Source organism: Microtus oregoni, unplaced genomic scaffold, assembly GCF_018167655.1.
Source record: "Microtus oregoni isolate MIOR12 unplaced genomic scaffold, Mior012 000045F_ref0000178, whole genome shotgun sequence".
Taxonomy (NCBI): domain Eukaryota; kingdom Metazoa; phylum Chordata; class Mammalia; order Rodentia; family Cricetidae; genus Microtus; species Microtus oregoni.
In genome coordinates this window covers 19,075,997-19,096,507 of record NW_024543219.1, presented here as the reverse complement: position 1 = coordinate 19,096,507, position 20,511 = coordinate 19,075,997, and the positions used below count along the sequence as shown (strand labels likewise).

General features: G+C 45.3%; 1 protein-coding gene across 1 annotated transcript in view; it reads left to right on the top strand.

Moving 5' to 3' along the window:
* Lrmda (leucine rich melanocyte differentiation associated) overlaps nucleotides 1-20,511 on the top strand; it is a 1,010,022-nt gene that overhangs the window by 38,822 nt on the left and 950,689 nt on the right. The gene's annotated exons all lie outside the window — the stretch shown is intronic.

Sequence of the window (20,511 nt, the reverse complement as noted above, 5' to 3'; positions counted from 1 at the left end):
GACATTGTGGTGAGAAAAGGGGAAGGCTGTGGATTGGACTTTTCTGGATAACTTCAACATCAAGAAATTACTTCAGGTGGAGTAGATCCCCAACAACTTTTGTTAATCCCGCTGGGATTTGGTGAGTCCTGGAAGACTCCAGGAAGGGAAAGGATGTGGGGCCCCAAGGCCAGGCTTGCCTGTCCCTTTCTTTCTCATTTCAGTTAGTCATGACTCAGCAGGAAGCTACCTCTCCAAGTGACACAAGCTCACAGTGAGCTAGGGAGCAGTCGGGATGATGAAGCTGGTATTTTCCTTCCTGGGGAGAAGCCATTGTCTTTGGAATGGGAAGCTCATTGTCCTTCTCTGTTTCCTATTCTCCCTCCCCTGACTGTCTCCTCTTCCTTTCAGATCCTATGTATGCCAGATGTTTTCCTGGTTGACCCTTAAATACTCTGTTTTGGAGGAGATTTTAATTTTGCTTTTCAAATTAAAACAAGGCTTGCCTGATGGTATTAAGGGAACAGTCCCTCTAAAAGAGTGTACATATGTTGAATCAAAATCTCCTTTCTTCACAAACCAGGATGCGTTTTGCTACATTGAAGAGGGCTGTTTTGTTTTATTGGAGAAGCAGGGTGCCGGAGCAGGGTGTCTAGGTGTGTGTGGCTGTACTGATCTCATGTTCACCTTCTAAAACCGGGCAAGGCATGCATGACTATCTGCACACATCTGTGCGCACAGACACAGGCCAGGGCCGCGTGCACAGACACAGGCCAGGGTCACGTGCAGACGTCCTTGGCTGAGCATACTGAAGGACACCAGAAGAACGTTTTGGGGGCCCCCTTTCTGTCTTCCACTGCCAGATGTCTCTGAAGCAGACACACGATTTACTGGGTAGTGTTTGGAAACCTGTCGGTGGTAACGACTATAGCTGATTTCAATTAACACCCACTAAATTTGGGCAAACTCAGCTCATGTGTGGACCTGTTGAGCATGATTTGCATCATGTTGCAAAAGAAAAAAAATCTGAAGTGGCCATATTTTAGAAAAAACAATGGCAGTATATGACCAAGTGGTTTATGGGTCCCTTCCCTGGCGTGGCACATAGTGGCACTCCTCTGTGAAATAGAGGGGCTTTGAAGTTCGTGATTTGGTTTTTTTGTAAAACAACCTTTCAATTGCAGAGAGCACAGCTGAAGTTTTAGTGTCCAGTCTGGTTTACTGAAATGCGACCTTGCATTCATAGCTCACCATTTCTCAGTCTGTGTTCGCCCCCTTTTCTGGCTGTTTGGGTGAAAACAGCTGGGGCAGGGCCACATTTTATGATTATGGCACTAAAAGATTAGCCGTAGGCGCTGCCCCGTCTCTGGGGCTACAGCACTCTGACTGCTGACAGCAGGTCTGTTTTGAGTAGAACTCAGATTAAAGCGAGTGAAAATCATTTGGGGGCTGAGGGCTTGAAAGGTCACACATGTAATGAATTGTGGGTGCTTGCCTGGCTTCCCAGGCGAGAACCGTAAGCAGTTATCAAATGCCATTGTGCGTCAGGAAGGATTGGTTGGTAGTGACTTTGAGGCCTTCCAGAAGGGAGCCTGGGAGATTGAAAGAAATGGTCATGAGGCCTTCTCCGGGAGGGACTAGGGGATGGGGTGGGTTGATGCAGCATTATTTGGGGAGGAATCTTTTATTCTCTCTCATCTTTGGTTTGCTCCTGTCTGCAGCAATGGAGGCATCACTTGTGAAGGGAAGGGTTTTGGGAGGTGGGAGGGTCGGTGGTACCATTGTCCTTTGTCTTGGCTTTCTGCTGTGGGACTGGGTGGTTTTGCCCCAGCCTTGAGCCGTTCTGCACACATTCATACACACTGGCCAACTTCTTCACTGAGGCCGCTCAAGCTGCCCAGGCCGGCTGTGCAGCTGCGGAAGCTGATAAAGGTCTGGGCTTCACTCTGCGGTTGAAGAGCTGTGTGATCTTAGCTGAGCAAAGCTATGCTCACCTTCCATTCCCTCTTGCTGTTCTCTATCTCAGGTGGTATGCCTTGGTGCTGTGGAAAGCTTCCAGAAGCCTCCATCATAGCAAGGGGCTGATCTCCACTGACTGACCCCTTTGTCCCAATTAGAAACCGTTCTTTCAGAACGCCTCTGTTTCAGTTTGTGCAAATGCCTTGACATAAATCTCAAAAAAAAAAAAAAAAGGAGAGATAGGAGGCTATCAGCTTAAATAATTCCTTTTAGTTGGCCACTGTGTTATTTTGGCGCCTGGATCAATTTACTCACGGTTACTAGATACTTCCTGTGTACTGGGTGAGGAGCCTGGCAGGGATGGTACAGTAGTGACTCACTTCCCAAGAGAGGTACCCATGTAGGAATAAATGGGTGAAACAACCAAGGGACAGGATGGGATACTCGCAGGCTGGACCATTTGGGACAGACTCTATAGGCAGTAAGATAAGCCTGAGCCATGGCAGAGAAGGGTAGGAAAGTCAAAGTCAGGGCTGTGTTTGACCTTGTAGGTAACCTTCCCATTGGTCATTTATTCCCCCCCCCCCAACCTTTTTCTGCAGTTTTTTGAGACAGGGTCTTATGTAGCCCATACTGTTCTGGAGTTTGCTATGTACCTGAGGCTGACCTTGAATACCTGATTCTGCAGCCTCCTTTCCCCAAATGCTGGGATTATAGATGTATGCCACCACACCTGGTGCCTCAATTGTCATTTGGTACCTAGTAGTCTCTGGCTTGTCCAGTAAGACCCTGGGTGTCATGGATTCTCAAGATGGCCAATAGCAGATTTCTGCTTCTTTCCTTCTTGTTAGTCTCATCTCTTTGTTCTTCTATGTTTTCTCCTGGAGTTTCTCCCATCTGAATGGGGATGAGTTGGGTTGATGAGGAGGAAGTGGAAACAAGAGACACCAGCTGCTTCTGAACAGGCATGTGATGTTATAGACTCCCGTAGGCATGCTTGCAGGCATGCTGAACAGGTATGTAAGTAATAGACTCCTGTAGGCATGCTTACAGGCATGCTGAACAGGTATGTAAGTAATAGACTACCGTAGGCATGCTTGCGTGTGACAGACACCGAGTCTGCCGGTTCTTCACACACCCTAGTTCCCTAGTGCGGTTATCCTTCTTCTCTTTGCTCCTTACTGAGGAACCTCAACTTGTTCAGGCTTAGAACAGATGGTTGGTAAAGGAGTAAAATTCTTCAAGGAAAATCCTCAAGTTTCTGGTGATGTTCCTGGTCTGAATGCTTAAGTATCAGGTGTCTAGGGCATGGCGAAACAATTTTATTTTGGGGAAAGGTAGGAGGGGATTAGAGGTACCCACCATCATCTCAAAGTCTTCACATAGATGGTAGCACCTCTCCATCATTTGGAAGCTCCTTTGCTCTGAGTTGTCTGGAGTAAAACCAGACTCTCTTTTGGGTGTGTGGATGGGAAGTGAAGAAGACGTTGACTGTGAGACAAGAGTATAGGAAGATGGGCCTTAGGAGTCTAGTCACACTTTACGTTCTCACCGTCGTCTAGTCACTGAATGTTGGGGACATGGCCTGTTGGGCATATCCTCTGTTGACAGAGTTCTTTCTAGAGCACAGATTTTGCTCAAGGTAGATACCCAGTGTGACCAGTAGTTCTTGTCGGCTATGTCCCTGCAGGTTCCTATGGGTTAGAGCTGCCTAGGGTTTCTTTTTGGTCCAGTGAACTTAGAATGAAAGGAAACTTTTCTTACTGTTATAGTAGGTTTCTGTAGAAGGCCTTTGTGGGAATGTTGGGCATGGGGTTTGGTGGGGGAAGGGTAGGAAGCATGAATACTAAGCCCCAAAGGGGGTAGTGTGGGTTGGGTAGGTAGGGGCTTGTCTGCATTATTGGTCCGTGGCACCCATCCAGCCTGTGGTCTCTCTCACACAAAGCCATCCTTCTGATTAATGGCATCCGTGTCTTGGAGGCATGGATTGTATTAGGACTTGTTTAACAGTTCTCGCGGTACGTTCACTTCCCCTGGAAGTGCACCAAAATAGGACGAGAGGAAGAAAGGGAGCGAGAGAAAGAGGCTGCATTTGGACAGGGTAGAAAGGAAAACCTTTTTCAGAACTGCTTTCTGTGACTTTGTATAGCCTTGGAGGCTTTGTCTCCACAGTGCTCCTATGGGAGAGCCAGCGGGAAGTGAAGACAGACATCTTGGGAAAGAAGACGGGTTTCCCTGCCAAAACTGGGAGATGGTGCTGGCTCTCTTGACTCTTTAGAAACCCCAAGAAATCTGCTGACATTTTAAAGGAAAAGAAAGGGGGGGCATGGGGAGGGAGATGATTTATGATGACATCACATGTTGCCCAAGCAGATCCTGTGAGAGGAAAGTGGCTTTTCTAGAGAGCGTGTTGCAATAGAGAAGCAGTGAGTCACTGGGGAGCATCAACGATAGAAATGCCGTTAGTTATCTGCTTTATTTGCTGCTTTCCCGGACCCAACTGGAGCCTTGGCAGCCTCGAGGGCCTCGCTGCACAGAGCCCAGAGCTTCAGGAGCCTGAGCCCAGAGTCTGCCCTGCTTATTCTCCTCTGTTCAACCTCTTCCTGATAACAATGATTGCATCGGCTGTTGCTCCTAGTTTCCGGTCATGTGCAGATGCTTTCCAGCCTGTGTGTGTGTGTGTGTGTGTGTGTGTGTGTATGTGTGTGCGGGTGCGTGTTGGAGATGGGTATAGAGGAGAGGGTGGTGAGGGGAGCCAGTGCTGTCTTTGTTGATCTTAGAGCTGCAGAGTGGTGCTGGACATGTGTGGAAGGGTGGGCATGGCTGCATTGTGTTGGGAAGACTGTAGGCTGGTGTAGCTGATGGATCCAGCGTGAGACATGCTATGGTGTGCAATGTGCTAACCACTCATAGCGCACCAACACTGAATCTCAGACGGCTCCTGAAGGCTTGTCTTCAAGAGCTCTGCCTTCCTGGTTCTCAGGTGTCACCTCTATTGTGTGACATGCTCTTCCATTTTTCTCAAGACTTGAGTGCCTTCTTGTTTTTCTCTCTGTCAACACAGTCTGAGGACCAGGTCTGAAAACTTTTGAGATGGAGGCCAAGTTGTCAGAATGATTTCTGTTTTGCTGTTGTGTGTTTGCATATCAATGAGGGTCAATGCCTAAAGCTGGAAGGGCAAAAATACTTTCAGAGAAGTTCTAGCTATTAGGAGGAGGGACCTGAGTGTCCTGGAGAGACTGGGTCTATTTGAGGAACAGGCAGATAGTTGTGCAACTGTGTTGGGATGATGTCTTTCCTTCTCTTGGTTTGCGTGGCTTGGAGCTCATCTCTGTGGATCAGATCCACCTTGGAGGTGTCCTTGGATGTTCCCCTGGAACCATCAGGTCCCCAGAGTGTATAAGTTTGGGAGTCTTTATGAGAAGGGTTGGTATTTTCCAGAGTCATGGTTAGGACATCTGTAGGCCTTAACTTGGGATCATTACAGGCATCAAGCTTTTCCTTACTCTGGAAGGATCTAGTCCATATGAAGAGGACTTGGATAGTGAAGCCAGCCCAGCCTGTCTGTTGTATAGAATGGCTGTTGTCTTCACTTGTGGACTCAGAGGCTCACTCCTGGGCCCTATACTTTGAACAGAGAGGTTGGCTTCATCCTAGAGAAATGGTTTGTCATGTTTATGTTCTTGGTGTCTGCTAGGCACAGGCATTGCCTTTTAGTTCTTTAAACAACCACCGTTGATGGTGGGGCAAGCCACCCATAATCATATCACTCTGGTTCTCTTCTTTGAGTTCTGATGCAGCAGTTAGAAAGCCACAGACCCTGTGTTTGAGAAGCTGACATTTTGGGTCCAAGAGAAGTCCTAATTCTGTCCAGAAAGTTGTGTCTCATACTGCACACGTCCTGGGGGAGTTGAGCTCCAGGTTAAGAGATAGGCATTGTGAACTGTCAGCAGCCATTGAAGTCCATCTTGGCATGGTCCTTTCCCTACTGCAGACTAGGTAAACCATGCTAAGACCACACAGTGTCCATCTTGGCATGTCCCTTCCCCTACTGTAGACTAGGTAAACCATGCTAAGACTGCACAGTGTCCAACTTGCAAAGTCAACATCAGAACTTGGCTTGGTCTGTTCTGAGTTTCATGTTCCTCTACTCAACCAAGCTAATGGTACCCATATTGTTTTGAGTTCTGCTGTTTTTCACTTAACATGTCAAAAGCATTTTCTATGTTTCTATAGTGCTCACAATAATCTTTTTAAATGACTACACGATTTCTCTCCCCGTGCTGATGTTCTCTAAATGCAAACCAGTCCCTGAAATATTGAATGTTTATTTCTCATTTCTTTGATGTTGGGATTGAATGGAGAGTTCTGAGTTCCCTTTTTGCCCCCCAAAAGCACAGATGGAGTCTTGTGGGAGAGGGGGCTCCAGGTTGTGTCAGGAAGGCTCATGGGAGAGAGAATGACTCATTGTCCTTGACTCTTGGTTTTAATTCATTCAGACTTTGTTGCTGCGTCCTCGACACTTTTTCCTCAGGGAAAATCCAAATCATAGGACATCTGGTCCTTCCTGTCCCAATCATTTGCCCACCATATTCCTCAGGCCCAGTTGCATTCTCTTCCTGAAATGTCTCTTGCTTTTCTCTCTCCTAGCTTCTCTCTGCCAAATATGCCTTACCTTTTAAACCTCACCCCAACAGCTTGGCCAGTGTCAATTTATTCTTGCACCAAATGGCCTAAAAACTGCCCCATTCATTCTCACAGCAACTTAGATGCTGATAAAGGAATTTCGACTGCTCCAAACTTTCTGAGCAAGGAAAGGAGCACAGGGGCTGACACCATCCGTGCCCAAGTTATGTTCCAGGCTGTCCTCCACTCTAGTCTTCTTCAGTTCTTCGTGCCATTCATGACCTTCCTCTCACAGTGAATAAATTTGCTCCGAGTTGTCAGAACCCAGGCAGGAGGCACCGACTGGCACATAAGTGCCAGTGCTCTCAAGAGGCAGGGCCCATTTCTTGAATTTCCCATCCATCCCTTTATCTTTAGTGTCCAGTGTTTGGTTCAAGACCCAGGGTAGGTTCCTATTAAGTGCTCATCGAGTTGCATGTTGGACAGTTTCCTTTGTGGGGGTTAGAGTTCCCCTGGTGCACTGCTGAATCAGGAGGGAAAAATGTAGTTGGCCCTGCATGTGGCCTGTGCTTTTCATTCCAAATGCTGATCTCTGCAGTTTAGCAGGGGTCAGGCAATGACAAGAGGCAGAGAGGAGGAAAAACATCTTGGCGCTGCCCTTCTGCTCTGAGCTAGAGTAAAGCCCCACATCTGTTCCTTGTCTTCACCCTGTAGTTTCACTCTTCCACTGAGGTCCTAACAGCAGGCAGGATGAAGGTATGGCCAGATGTGAGAGGGAGGGGATCTGCACTTGGTGCTTCCAGGCCTCACGGCCTGGGGCCTGAGGTGGAGCTTGGAAGGAGCACCTTAAGCTTGTTCAAGGTTTGGTTGCTACAATCTTGAATTTTGCAAACCTTTTACGTGTGCTGAATGGAGACAACTGGTTCCCCCATCAGACTTTTAAAGGAAGCTTTTGGACACTATGAAGGCTTGACAAGAGATATGAGACTGTACGTAAAGCACACTAGGAGTCCACTCAGGTTAAACCCAAGTGGAAGCTGAACTGGAGCTTATGATAGAGTTAGGTTGAAAGTCTCAGAAGCTACATATACCATGCAGTGGTAGAGAGGACGGCTGGCAAGCTAGAGGAAAAATAGGAATAGGCATTAAATAGAGAGATGTTACTGAACCTTACACAGGTAAGCATGTTTGGAAATGTGGGGTTTCTAAAGTTCCTCGCTTCAGTTTCAAAAGGTTTTAGAACCTCACACTGCCTTTACCAGGTGTCCAAGTTTGGAGATAGGAGTTATGGCTGCAACTGTATCTGTAGGTGGTCTCTAGGTGGAGGACCCAGCAAGGTCCTTGGATTCAAGTCTGAGCTTCATGCTGAGTTCTCACTACAAGGTTTGAAAAGCTGCCTGTCATTTCTGTGGCTCAGTTTCCTCTCTTATGGGATGCTGGCTCAGGGGATGGAATGAGGTGATTCTTGTAGGCTGCTCATGTAGTATCTAGCTTATGGTAACTGTTCAGTATGTGATATGATTATTGTCATTCGTGTCCCCATGATCTGGGTCATCATCTCACCAGTGACAAGGAGACTTTGCCCTAAAGCATTGTAGGAACCCGCTTGTTCATTTCCTGGCTGCCCAGATTCCTGAAATAACCACACAGAAACTGTATTAATTAAATCACTGCTTGGCCCATTAGCTTTAGCTTCTTATTGGCTAACTCTTACATCTTAATTTAACTCATTTCTATTAATCTGTGTATCACCATGAGGCTGTGGCTTACTGGGTAAAGTTCAGGCATCTGTCTCCTGCAGGCTACAAGGCTTCTCTCTGACTCCTCCTTCTTTCTCCCAGCCTTCAGTTTAGTTTTTCCTGCCAAGGTCTGTTCTGCCCTGCTCTGCTATAGGCTCAAAGCAATTTCTTTATTAATCAATGGTATTCACAGCATGCAGAGGGGACTCCCACATCACTAAAGCACTGCTTTTCTGCACCCTGCTAACATCAGTATCACCTGGGAGGTAGTTGGAACAAAAACTCTTGGGCTATTGCCACACCAAGTTTCAGATTCAGGAGAGCTGGGATGGGGTCCAAGAGTCCTGACTGCCACAGATACCAGTGTTCCTTATAATATTATTTAGAGTACATTTTTGTGTCACATGTTGTACAACATATCATAAGCTGGGTGATTGTATATGGACCACTATAACATCATATAATAAGCTGGGTGGTTGTATGTGGACCACTATAACATCATACCATAAGCTGGGTGGTTGTATGTGGACCACTGTAATAACATCTCATAGATTGGGTGGTTGTATGTGGACCACTGTAATAAAATCTCATAGATTGGGTGGCTGTATGTGGACCACTATAACATCATATCATAAGCTAGGTGGCTTGTAAACTGTTTTGCTCACCAGTTTGGGGACTGAAAAGTTGAAGATCAAAATGTCCTAGATCATATCTGAAGAGGGACCACTTCTTAGGTGCTGTCTTCTTACTCCCACAAGGTAGAAGGGGCAAAGGTGAGTCCCAGATCTTCTCTCATGAGGATTTTAACCCATCTGGGAGGTTCCCCTTCCTGATGGGGCAATGTTCACATATGTATTTGAGGGGTGGAGACAAAGGTATTCAGACCATTGCAGGACAGGTCAGGAAACTTTCTCACGGGGTAAAGATAGTCAAAGGGAGACACACACTAAGCCCTTATTACACTACACCATTGTTTATGTATTGTGTGTATGTGTGTGTGCGTGTGGGTGTGGGCTCACATGTACCACGGGGCATATGTGAAGGTCAGAAGATAACTTTCAGGAGTTGGTTATCACTTTCTGCCTTGTGAGGTAGGGTCTCTTTTGTTATTTCCTACTTTACCATGTAAAGGCTGGCTGGTCCCAAGTTTCTAGGTGATTCTGTCTCCTATCTCACTACAGGAGTGCTAGGACTAGATCCACACTACCACATCTACTTGAACCATTTCCCCAGCTCACTCCCCCTTTATGAGACAGGGTCTCATGTAGCCTAGGCTGACTTCCAGTTCACTCTGTAGCCAAAGATAACCTTCAACTTCTGACTCTCCAACCATTACCCCCATCCCAAATGCTCAGATTATAGCCATTTGCCACCTTGCTCAATTTAAACAATAACATTTCCTGTTGTACCTCGTTCTATCTTCTGGGGGTTGGTTCCTTCCTGGATTAGAAGATTCCTATGTACATGTGACATGGTAGTTGATGAAATGGATAACCATGATGAAGAATAATCATCACCCATAGGAACTGTTCCTCATTGCCTGCCATATCTTGGCATTTGGCATCTGTCTATTCAATGGTGTACATCACTTTTTTTGGATCTCTCTGTCTACCAGACTGCCCATCAAGGTGAAAATTAATTCTTTTGTATCTAACCTAATACTTGACAAGCATTCTTGTTGCAACAGCAGCAAAAACAACACTAAAACCAATTCCCTTGAAATTCTTTAAACATCTTCTGAGTCCCTTAGAACACTTTATGATCCCGTGGCCATAGCTATTTTCTTCTGCAGGTCCTAGTTCCTTTCTCCTGTTTCCTGTGTGATGTTCTCCCTGAGAGCCATTCTGAGAAGTCTCCCTGGAGATTATTATGAGTTTGAAGGGGTTTGGGGGACACTTGGAACTATTGATGGGAGCAAGTGCCTCGGAAAAGGGAAGGCCTGGCTGGATGCAATGTGGTAGAATAGGAAGCCAAAGTAGGTCTCTCAGCCTTATGTTTTGGTACCCAGTGTTAAGGGGCTGCTCCAGAGAGATAGGATCATGAAGTCCCTACCTTGAAGCCCATTGTTTCAGGTCATTCATGGTTCGGTATCTAGGTTCCTTTGAAGGACAGAGTCCAAACTATAAACCTTTCTCCTCACAATAGGATCCACTGTTGTTATTTAAATCTGAGGTTTTTACACTATAATACTCACCTATCAGGCTCAGAGAGAAATGGAACTTTCCTCCAACAATCTACTTGTGGTGCTCTTGCTGACTGAGAGTCAACTGTAACCATGAGGTGTCAGCCAATCCCGTGCCCAGTAAAGGATGACCTAGTAACTCCATCCCCCAAAGGCAACGCTTTCAAATATTTTTATCCTGAAAGAAGGTATGAGTGTGGAAAGCAATTTTTGGTTATGTGTTTCTGAGGGGGTCCAAGACCATGTTTAAGGAAGAGCCTTCCACCCCCTTCCTCCCAATACAGTTGACTCCTGCTTGAACTTAGATGGAAACATCTGGACATTCCCGCACCTTCCCAGGAATCTCTGTTCCGGCCTGCCCCAGTGGATTTTAGGACTTGTGGGGGCTCTAGGTAGAAAATAAGACACGTGGCTCAAGTCCTTTGGATTTCTGTTTGAAGAACACAGTGTCAAAGTTAAATGGCATTTGTGTGGCTAATTAATAACAACAGAAGCATCATTGCTTGTCAGTATGGACCTAAAGCGGAAACATCAGTGCTTGTGTGGACCCACACACGGAATGCCGTGTGATCCGTCCTCAGGAGACAGCAGCAGAGGTGGACTCCTACCCCAGTTATGTGCAGACTCAGCTCATCTGCTTCCTCCTCACATTTGTTCTTGTTTCCTTTATCTTAGCTAATGGTGTCCCCATCCTCCCCACATTCCAAGTTTCAATCCAAGTTCATACCCTTAAGTGTTGCTCTTCCCACCCCTGCTCCCGCCCCCATTTCTTCTTCCATCCTTGCCTACAGGCCCTTGGTGAGAGTCAAGGTCAGATCCAAGCTGCTCCCCTACTCAGAACTAGTGACTGGAGAATCTGGGTCAACATCCTGGCCATTCAGGGACTTTCTCGCTTAGCTCAGATTTTCTTATCTTTAGCCAAGTAGACTGACTCCGTCTTGTGTTTTTTCCTTTCTGACACAGGGTCTCATATAGCGCAGGCTGGCCTTAAATTTGCTATACAGTAGAGAACGATCTTGAATTTTTGATCTTGCTTCTTCTACCTCCTAAATTCTGGAATTACGGCCATGTGCCATGATGCCTGGAATTATGCAACACTCAAGATCAATGCTGGGCCCTGTGCGTGCTAAGCAAGTCCCAAGAATTAGGTAACTGATATGGCAAAACATAATGTTTTTGCGGGGAATGTATGGAAGACAATTAAACCTGTAACACCTGTTCCCCAGGAAAAGGTCCCATTTCTACCACCGCTTGTCATACGTGTAGGCTCAGGGTCTGATGTGAGTGACACCTGCTCAGCATTAACGTTCTCCCTCCTCTTGTGCAGCTCTGAGTCCAGAGAGACTACCACATCAGCCACACCTTCAAGGGCAGTTGCAGATGACAGTGGTATAGAGGTTGAGTTTCGTCTTCTACCTATGGGGACTGGAGGCCTGGGTAGCTCCCGGGGCCCTGCTATCTCCACTGCCTGCAGTTCTTCCTGCTTAAGCATCGCTTAGAGTGTACCAAGTCTGATCACCTGTATAATTCATGAGGGACGCCTTGTGTCACCCAGCCTGCTGCTCATTTGCAAGAATTATAGGCTTTGACAGAGCTGGCTGTGGGGCAGTCCTCCTTGTCATGGTTGCAGTAATTACTATTCCTTTTCTAATTACTTGTCTTATCCACATGGCCCCTTTCAGCCGCTGCAGTGAAGGCACAGGCAGCCAGGTCACAGCCACCACTGTGGCCCCAAGGTACAGTCCATGTTGAGACTGCCTTTCCCTCGTCCCCTGTTGTCCTCTGCCTCTTTGCTCGTTCCCTGGTTTCTGAGCCATGTTCCAATCAAGAAAAATGAATTGCGAGCCCTTGGTTTTTAGATGACTGCCCTGAATGTCAGGGGATGGGGGAACGTGTCACCAAGCCTGTCTGCAATGGCGGCCACTCTCGCTGTGGGTGAAGGCAGCTCTCTCTTAACATCCTAACCTGCTGCAAGTCAGGTGGAGATAAATAGCAAAGGGAACATCATATTTAAGAGTCTGAATGTGCTGAGTGGATGCTTTGGGAACTAACCTCAGGCAAAGGTCCTTGGTTCAGGCCTGTGACTGATGTGGCATTGTCTGCTGTTAATAACCAGGAGATGGAAGACCCAGCGAGGGCATATTTTTGCCTGTCAACAGGGAATCTCCAATTCTTCAGCTTCTCAGTTCCAGCAGTTGTTTTTGCCTGCGTTCTCCTCTGGGGCTGCTCCGCCTTGTCCCCGCTTGCAGGGCTGTGTTTAACTGGCTGAGTTAAAGAAGGCGCCTGTTTCAACTCAAGTGCTTATCACTTTCCATTTAAAAGACCATTCTTTAATAAATCTGGAGGAAGTTGACTGATTTTTAATGAAATCCTTCCCATTATGAAGGATATTACGATATACTTCAGGGTTTTTCTTTAAACGTAGTCTGTCTCCTTGGAACAAAATGACAATGGATAAAAGTCTCTTAAGATCATTTTCTCCAAAAACATATAATGGGGCGTAGTGGAAATTAGTGCATGTTTATAAGAGATGAAGCCATTTTTTCACTTGTGTACATCTTTGCCTAAAAGAGGATGGTACCAGGAAGTCAGTGACAGTTGAGTTAGATGTGGCACCCTGTGACCTTAGACTTCCTTCTAGTGCTGGAGCCCTTCTTGACTGCCAGCCTTTCCCTCCCCATGAGTGTCTTCTATGTACTCCTTACAGGAAGTCTGTGGTTCTTTTTTCTGCACCCTCATCCTCCCTTGCCCCTGTGGTTTTATTTTTTCTCTCTCTTGGGTCCGTGCTTTCAGAGACCCCCTCCAAAGCCGGGCTATTTCCCATCAACTTCAGCTGAGGACTCCATGCTCTTGGAGCTTACATTTTAGTTGAGGTATGTGGGATGGGCTGGGTCAGGTAGGTGTAAGCAAGCCAAGAGTGGAGTTGTATCGTCTAGGGGGAGCTGAAGCTGCTCTCAGAACAGCTAGCAGGTTGACCTAGGCTGCCGAGGAATGGAGGGCACTAAGGAGACATCTCCAAGAATTGATTAATTAATTAATTCACTCATCCACTCACTCTGGAACCATTGTTTATATCCCACAGCTGCTGTGCAGATTGCTGGAAACAGGTAGGGGTGGAGCCAAGCAGGCAGGGGCTTTGCCTTCCAGAGTCTTTGTGTTAATGAGAGATAGCCAGATAAAGTGCTGGGAACTGAAGGAAACTTTGGGTAGAGAAGAGAACAGACATTATCCTCATCTGAATTTGAATCACATACAAAAAGGGAGTCAGATTACAGAGGGATTTGTGAGTCCCCCTTTAAAGATATAGGACCTTATCCTGAGCTCAAGACTTGACAGCATGGTTTAAGCAGGAGATCTATATGGTCATAATTATTTCAGGTCACTCTGTTGGAGAGATGATGGGCAGGGATGTAAAGTTAGGCACCTGGTCACAGAGGCCTCCAGAGATGGTGTGGGGCTTCATGGGAGCAGTGTGGCCTGAAAGTATAGTAGATGGATTGGAACAATATTTTAGTTAGATGGCGTTGATGTCTAGAGGTGAGGAATAGGTGCAAATATGGCGGATTCTGGATTTCTTTGTTAAAACTATTGGGTGAATGATGAGCACCATCTCTGAGATGGAAAGGCGGGGAGGAGCAGGGTTTCTAGGTTGGAGGGATGAAGGGCAGCTAAATTGGAGACATTGAACTTGAAATGCCTTTGAGATATCCAGGAAGACATGGCCAGAAAGGAGCTGGACACAGAGCTAACTCTAGGGTAGAGAGAAGAGTGGCCTTCTCCTGGAAGCATCGTCACAGTGAAATACTAAAAGTCCTATTCCTGAAAATGAGGAGGGGCTGGGTTTACTTGAGTTTTTGAGGGAGGCTTAGGTTGTAGGACAGATCTAGGGCATTCTGGAATTAATTGAGAAAAATTAGCCAGAGAGGACAGTGGAGGAAAATGGGGGAGTTTGAGCTTGCCAAAATCTGAGGAATGAGAATAGTTCAGTGGGGAGGGAATTGGGAGAGTTTAAGAGTTTATCTGAATGTTTGGGATAAACATTGCTTTCAGCTGTAAAATGGCAGAAGCAGTTGGATGGAATGATGGACTTTTCAACTCTAGCATCTCTGGAACACTTTCTCCTCTTTTCATCCCCATCAGTGGATGGTCCATCTCTGGAACACTTTCTCCTCTTTTCATCCCCATCAGTGGATGGTCCAAGGCATCGTCATCTCTTCCTGGAATGAGTGGGTCAAACTGGGGGGACTTTGGTCTGTGCAGTTCTCTAGAAGACTCACATCTTCCCATCTTTATTAGCAATCATTTCCATAAACCAAGACAGCATCATCTCTTTTCTAGACTTCTGCAGTAGCCCCTCATTGGTTCATTCCTGTGCCTTGTGTTGAGGCAAACCCGGCCCCCTCTTCCTTGTATCCCATCTTTTAGCAGCTTTCTGATGTTCTGATGGAGGAGGACTTCTTCATGTTGAGCAGAGAGCTCTGCTTGTTATCTTCCCTGGTCTTGCATTATCTCCTGGTTCTTCCCTGTCCCCCATCTCTCTGCCCAGCCTCCGTATTCCTTTTCGAATGCTTTAATCCAGGCATGTCACTTTTGGTCTTGCAACTTTGCACATGTTGCTTAGCAGTCTCTTTGAAGTCCCCCATCTGCTGACTTTATTTTTGGGGATCTTTCGGATGTCAGTTCTAGCTGCACATTCTTAGTGACAGAATTTCCTGATCTCCCTTACATAGCCAGATCTCTTTGTTGTTCATAGGATGTCACCTGTCTCTCCTTGATGGCCACACTGTGGTCTCAATTCTGTTCTCCACCTCCATCTGTGCCCTTTGCCACATGACCTCACGGTTTCTCCCTTTGGATAGATTCCTCCATGTTGGAGGAGGCCGCTTGTTTGTTTCCTGGACACCTGGCACTTTAGACCTGAAATAATTACATAGGAACTATATTATTTAAATCACTGATTGGCCCATTAGCTTTAGCTTCTTATTTGCTAACTCTTACATCTTAATTTAACCCATCTTCATTAATCTGTGCATCACCACAGTTGCAGTTTTGTATCTGTTTGTTAGTTATTTGTTTTCTTGATTATGTACTGGTTCGATGAGAGCATTTGTCATTTTATTATTTTTGTATGGTGTCTCACGTATCCCAAGCTAGCCTTGCTATGTAGCTAAGGATGCCTTGACTTTCTGCTCTTCCTGCCTTCACCTCCTAGGTGCACAGCACTATTTCCAGTTTATTTAGTGACAGGGACTGAATCTAGGGCTTTGTGTGTGCGAGGCCAATAGTTTACCCACTGAAGTACATCCCAGCCCCGAGATGGGTTCTGAGTCTGTTACTAGGTACCATTATTTCCAAGAGTCCTGTATAGTGCCCGGTACACGGAAGGCATGCCAGACATATGTGTCAGTGATGTAGGATGTGCTCTAACTTTCTATGGTAATTATAGGAGATTATTAGTTTTGCCTTGGTGTTGAAGTATCAGGATACAAAATGCATTCAATAGAATACTTCACTAATTTGAAAGAAGTTATATATCTTAGAGGTTGCTTTTCTGTAGCATGTAAAGGAAATGTGATAAGACCTAAGTTCTGGCTAATATATTCTAGAATGGTGTGGGCTGTGGGGGAAATCACCCCAACAGTATATATTTATGTGTGTACGTATGTAAAAATATTTGCATGTGTGTGGAAACACATGCTTATGTGTGTGTGTGTGTCTGACGCTGATGTTCATAATTGATCTCCAGTTTATTGATTTAGGTAGAGTGGTAACACTGAAGCTGAGCTTGCCAGTTCCTGATCCTGGGGATCTTGTCTCTGCCTCTTGAGACATGTGCTCCTGAGTCTGGCACTATGTGGGTGCTGGGGTTCAGAAGTCTAGACACTACACTTACACAGTCAATGAGCCTTCTCCCCACTGAACCATCTCCTCACGCTTCCACCTGAAATCTCAAAGCAAAAGGGAAATAATCTCCTTATCTATTTAGATGCGCTGGGCATTCATTATTTCCACCATTAAGAATAGGAGTATTTCCACAAATCATTTCTATATCAAAAACAGAGATCAGGCAATAAAGATCTGTTTTTGATTTCAGGATAAATTTTGGCCAGTTTGACAAAAGCATTCATAAAATTTGATATTTCTTTCCTACACGGGAACTCCTCTCTCCAGGTGTCTTCTAGGCAGTGGACACAGCAACTGGAGGAAGAGGCCACACCGTGCTTTGAACTGCCTCGATGGCTGTCACTGGGACTGAACCTTCCTCATCTAGAGTAGAATTCCCATTTCTGTGTGAGGGTCCCGACAGAAGCTTTGCAAGTGAAAGGCCGAGAACTCCAGCAAACAAAGATTATTGACTGTTGAATGGTCATTATTTCATTTTTTCCTTCAAAACACCTGAGGAGTTTTATTGGAAATGATAAAATGCAGAAAAGCCAGACTGTCATTTTGAAGTAAAATAGATAGCATCTTCTAGAATGTTTCTAGTGCCACACTGTTCTTGCCACTGTTAAACAAACCAGGTTCCAGATCCCAGAGAGTGAAGGGACCTACCTGGTCCTTAACATTTTCTGCACGGTTCTGACCCCGCCCCTCACCACAGTTCTCAGTTATACACTTTCGCCTCTTCAGCAGTGGGTGCCAGTGTTTTAAACTGATCGACACCTGTGAGAACTGGGCTATGGTCTTCATATTTGGAACAAAAATGTTAATTTTTAAACTAGCAACCTTATTAGTGTTAACCTTATTAGAGGCCTTCCAAAGGCCTTATATTACCATGACTGCATCATGAAGATAGAGTTTATACATTTTTGTGGAATAGGATTTCATCCCTTTTCTCTGTGTCACCTGGATGCCATTTGCTAATGTGTTGTTTGGGTCTTTCATGAGCATGATTGGCTGGAGTTTTCTTTATCCATGCTATGCTCATCTGTATTTGTTTCCTGTTTCTTTATAGACAGATTGTTTTCTGTCAAATCTGTGCGTTGAAAGACTAGCCCCCAATGCAGTGGAAGAAATGTATTTTAAGAATGAAATTAAGGTTAAATTAAGTTAAAAGGGCCAATAGGGCCAATGTCCTTATAAGAAAAACAAGAGGCCCTAGAGTGTCCTCCCCTCCTGTCTTGTGCAGAATCTAAGAACCAACCATGTCTTTTCATGTGGGATACAGCAAGAAGATGCTTATCCAAAAGCCTGGAGGAAACCAGCACTCATGTTAACTTGAGCCCTCAGAACTGAGACAATTAATTTTTCTTATGCAGGTGACCTAGCCATAACATTTTGTTAAGGCTGCCTGGGCAGACCAATACAATATTACATGGATGGTTGCTGAACTTAAAGCTGTTTGATTTATGTTCCACCCCAACTTTGCCATGATGCAAAACCAGTGTGCACTGCAGTAGAAACCAGACTTCGGATTTTGATTTTGATACATGTGGTGCGACACCTTCTTTTGATGGTGGCAGATACTGGACCACCAAGAATTCCCACAGCCACAGGGGAGCCACTAACACCGTCCAGCATACCAGATTGCCAGACTAGGGTGTTCAGTGGCCTAGGCAGATCTGATGCTTTTCCAGGTCCTAGCGTTTTCAGCTTAGATCAGGTCATTAGGTGGAACTCTGCTAGAAGCCCAAGAGCCTCTGTACCGACTGCCAAGGTTCAGGTTTGGACCAAAGAGTGTGGATGCCATTCACTCTTTGTTTCTTGAAGCCTTAGGTTTATTTATTTGTAGATCACAGGGCCTGGGTTGTCTCTTACTCTGTATAATTTTATGTCTTCTGCGATTACATGACTTCTTTAGAATTTATTTTTTTTCTGTGTTAGTGTTGGTTCTAATGCTACCCAGTTTCTACAGGCTCTCAAGTGTGTTAGAATATGGCTGAACAAAACTATATTCTGGGGAGCTGGAAGATGGCTCAGTGGTCAAGAGCACTTGCTCTTCCAGTGGGCTTGAGTTTGGTTCCTAGCATCCGCGTGGGACTCTGTGGGCACCTATACACACGTGGTATACACATACACATAAACAGAAAATAAGTCTTTAAAATTATGTTTTTTGTTTCTGAATTATATTTACATTTCTATTTGTGTGTGTATGTTTGTAACAGGGTCTTACTTTGTATCACAGGCTGTTACAAAACTCACTTCATGGCCAAGCCCAGACTGGCTTGAAACCCACAGCAAACCTTCTGCCTCAGCCTCCCAAGGGCAAGTATTGCAGGTGCGAGGCACCGTGCCTGTTTGTTTCTATTCTTGTTTGGATGGCATTTCCTGGCTCTCCCTCTGGTTGCTGGGTTAGTAGCTGACGACTGTCTCAGTAGCGCCTGGACACTCAGTGCTCCTCTCCTGTGAGCCCTCTTTGTCTCTGGCAGTTGTCTCCTCTCCTCATGTCCGTCCCAGGGGTAGCTCCATGTTTAAATAGCTTCATCCACGGTGCTTATCCCTGTGCAAACTGCAAATTCGTGCCTTTCCCTCTGAGCACTGCTTAAGTTCTGTCCTGTAGACTTTAATGCATCGTGTCTAAAAAATCATGTTGATTTTTTTAGATCTTTTGGAATTTCTGACTTTTTTCTTTATTTACAGTGGTCAGAGAGAATGTTTAGTGTTTTTTTTTTTGTTTTTGTTTTTTGTTTTTTTTTGCAAAGTATGTTCAGAGAATGTAGTCTGAACCCTTTTAGAGAATTAGGTGAGTGTATGTATGTGGCCTTGTATGTGACCAATTTTTGTCAAACATAAACACTTAAAAATTTGGATGCCCTCTGTCTGTATAAACACTGTATATATACTAGGTTTATTATTAAGCAACCAAAAGAGTAATAAAGAAATGTATTGTTAAAAAAATTCAACATAAACTCAGGCGTCTGTAACTCCACGTGTATTTGTCTCCTTTAATATTATACTTTCTTTTCAAAATCTTAATACTTAATTTTTCCCGATTTTCCTGTTACCTAGCAGAGAGCAAGAAATATCAGTTGAAGTAATAAGGGCGGCGGCGGGGCTGCGTCCTCAACACCCCAGCCGCCTGCCCAGGTAGCTTATGCCCCAAAATAATTACATGGACACTGTATTCTTTTAATCACTGCTTGGCCCATTCTCTTCTAGGCTAATTCTCACATATTAATTTAGCCCATTTCTAATCATCTGTGTATGGCACCCCAAGGTGCGCTTACCAGGAAGATTCTAGCCTATGTCCATCCTGGGTCGGAGCTTCATCCTGGGAGCGGGGCATGGCGTCTCTCTCAGGCGTCATCTGCTCCCGAGAGGAGAGCTGTCGAGTCTGAGCTCACTTCCTCTTCCTCCCAGCATCCTGTTCTGTCTACTCCTCCCACCTATCCTCTAACCAATAAAATGGGCCAAGGCAGTTCCTTTATTAGCCAATGACCTTCCTCCATCATTTCCCCTTTTTCGGTTTAAACAAAAAAAAGCTTTAACTTTAACATAGCAAAATTACATAAAACAAAACAGTTATCAAGTAAAAGTTACAATAATCTTTATCATAACTAAGGAAAACTATAACTAACTATTCTTAACTCCATCAAAGACTCCAGAAAGATATAATATTACCTAAGTAAACAAGAACTAAGAATCTTCAAACTCTAGAAATGACAAAGACATCTCGCTGCCTGGACAGTCACCCAAAGTTCTTTTGTACCGTTGGGGCATCCATCTTCAGCCTTCATGCCCATGGTATCCAGCAGACATTTCCATAAAGCAGGAAAATTCAAAGTCAGTTCAGTCACTATCTGTTGTGTCCTGCAGAATGTCTCGCAGACTCTTTCATGAATCAGGAACCCCGAAAGATCATCTCACCTTAGGCAAGTTCAGTTGTCCTCTCTCTGTGGGTTCTCTGTGTCCAGTTTATGCAATAGTCCAGGCAAGAGCAGTTGCTTGCCCAAATGGCTATCAAACTCCATAAGGTGCCTCTTTGATGCCCATCTTCCTCTTGAAGTACATTGGTGCTGCCAGGAGCAGAGTGTCTCATTGTCATGAAAAGTCCTCAGTTATTAAAACATTAAATGTCCTATTCTG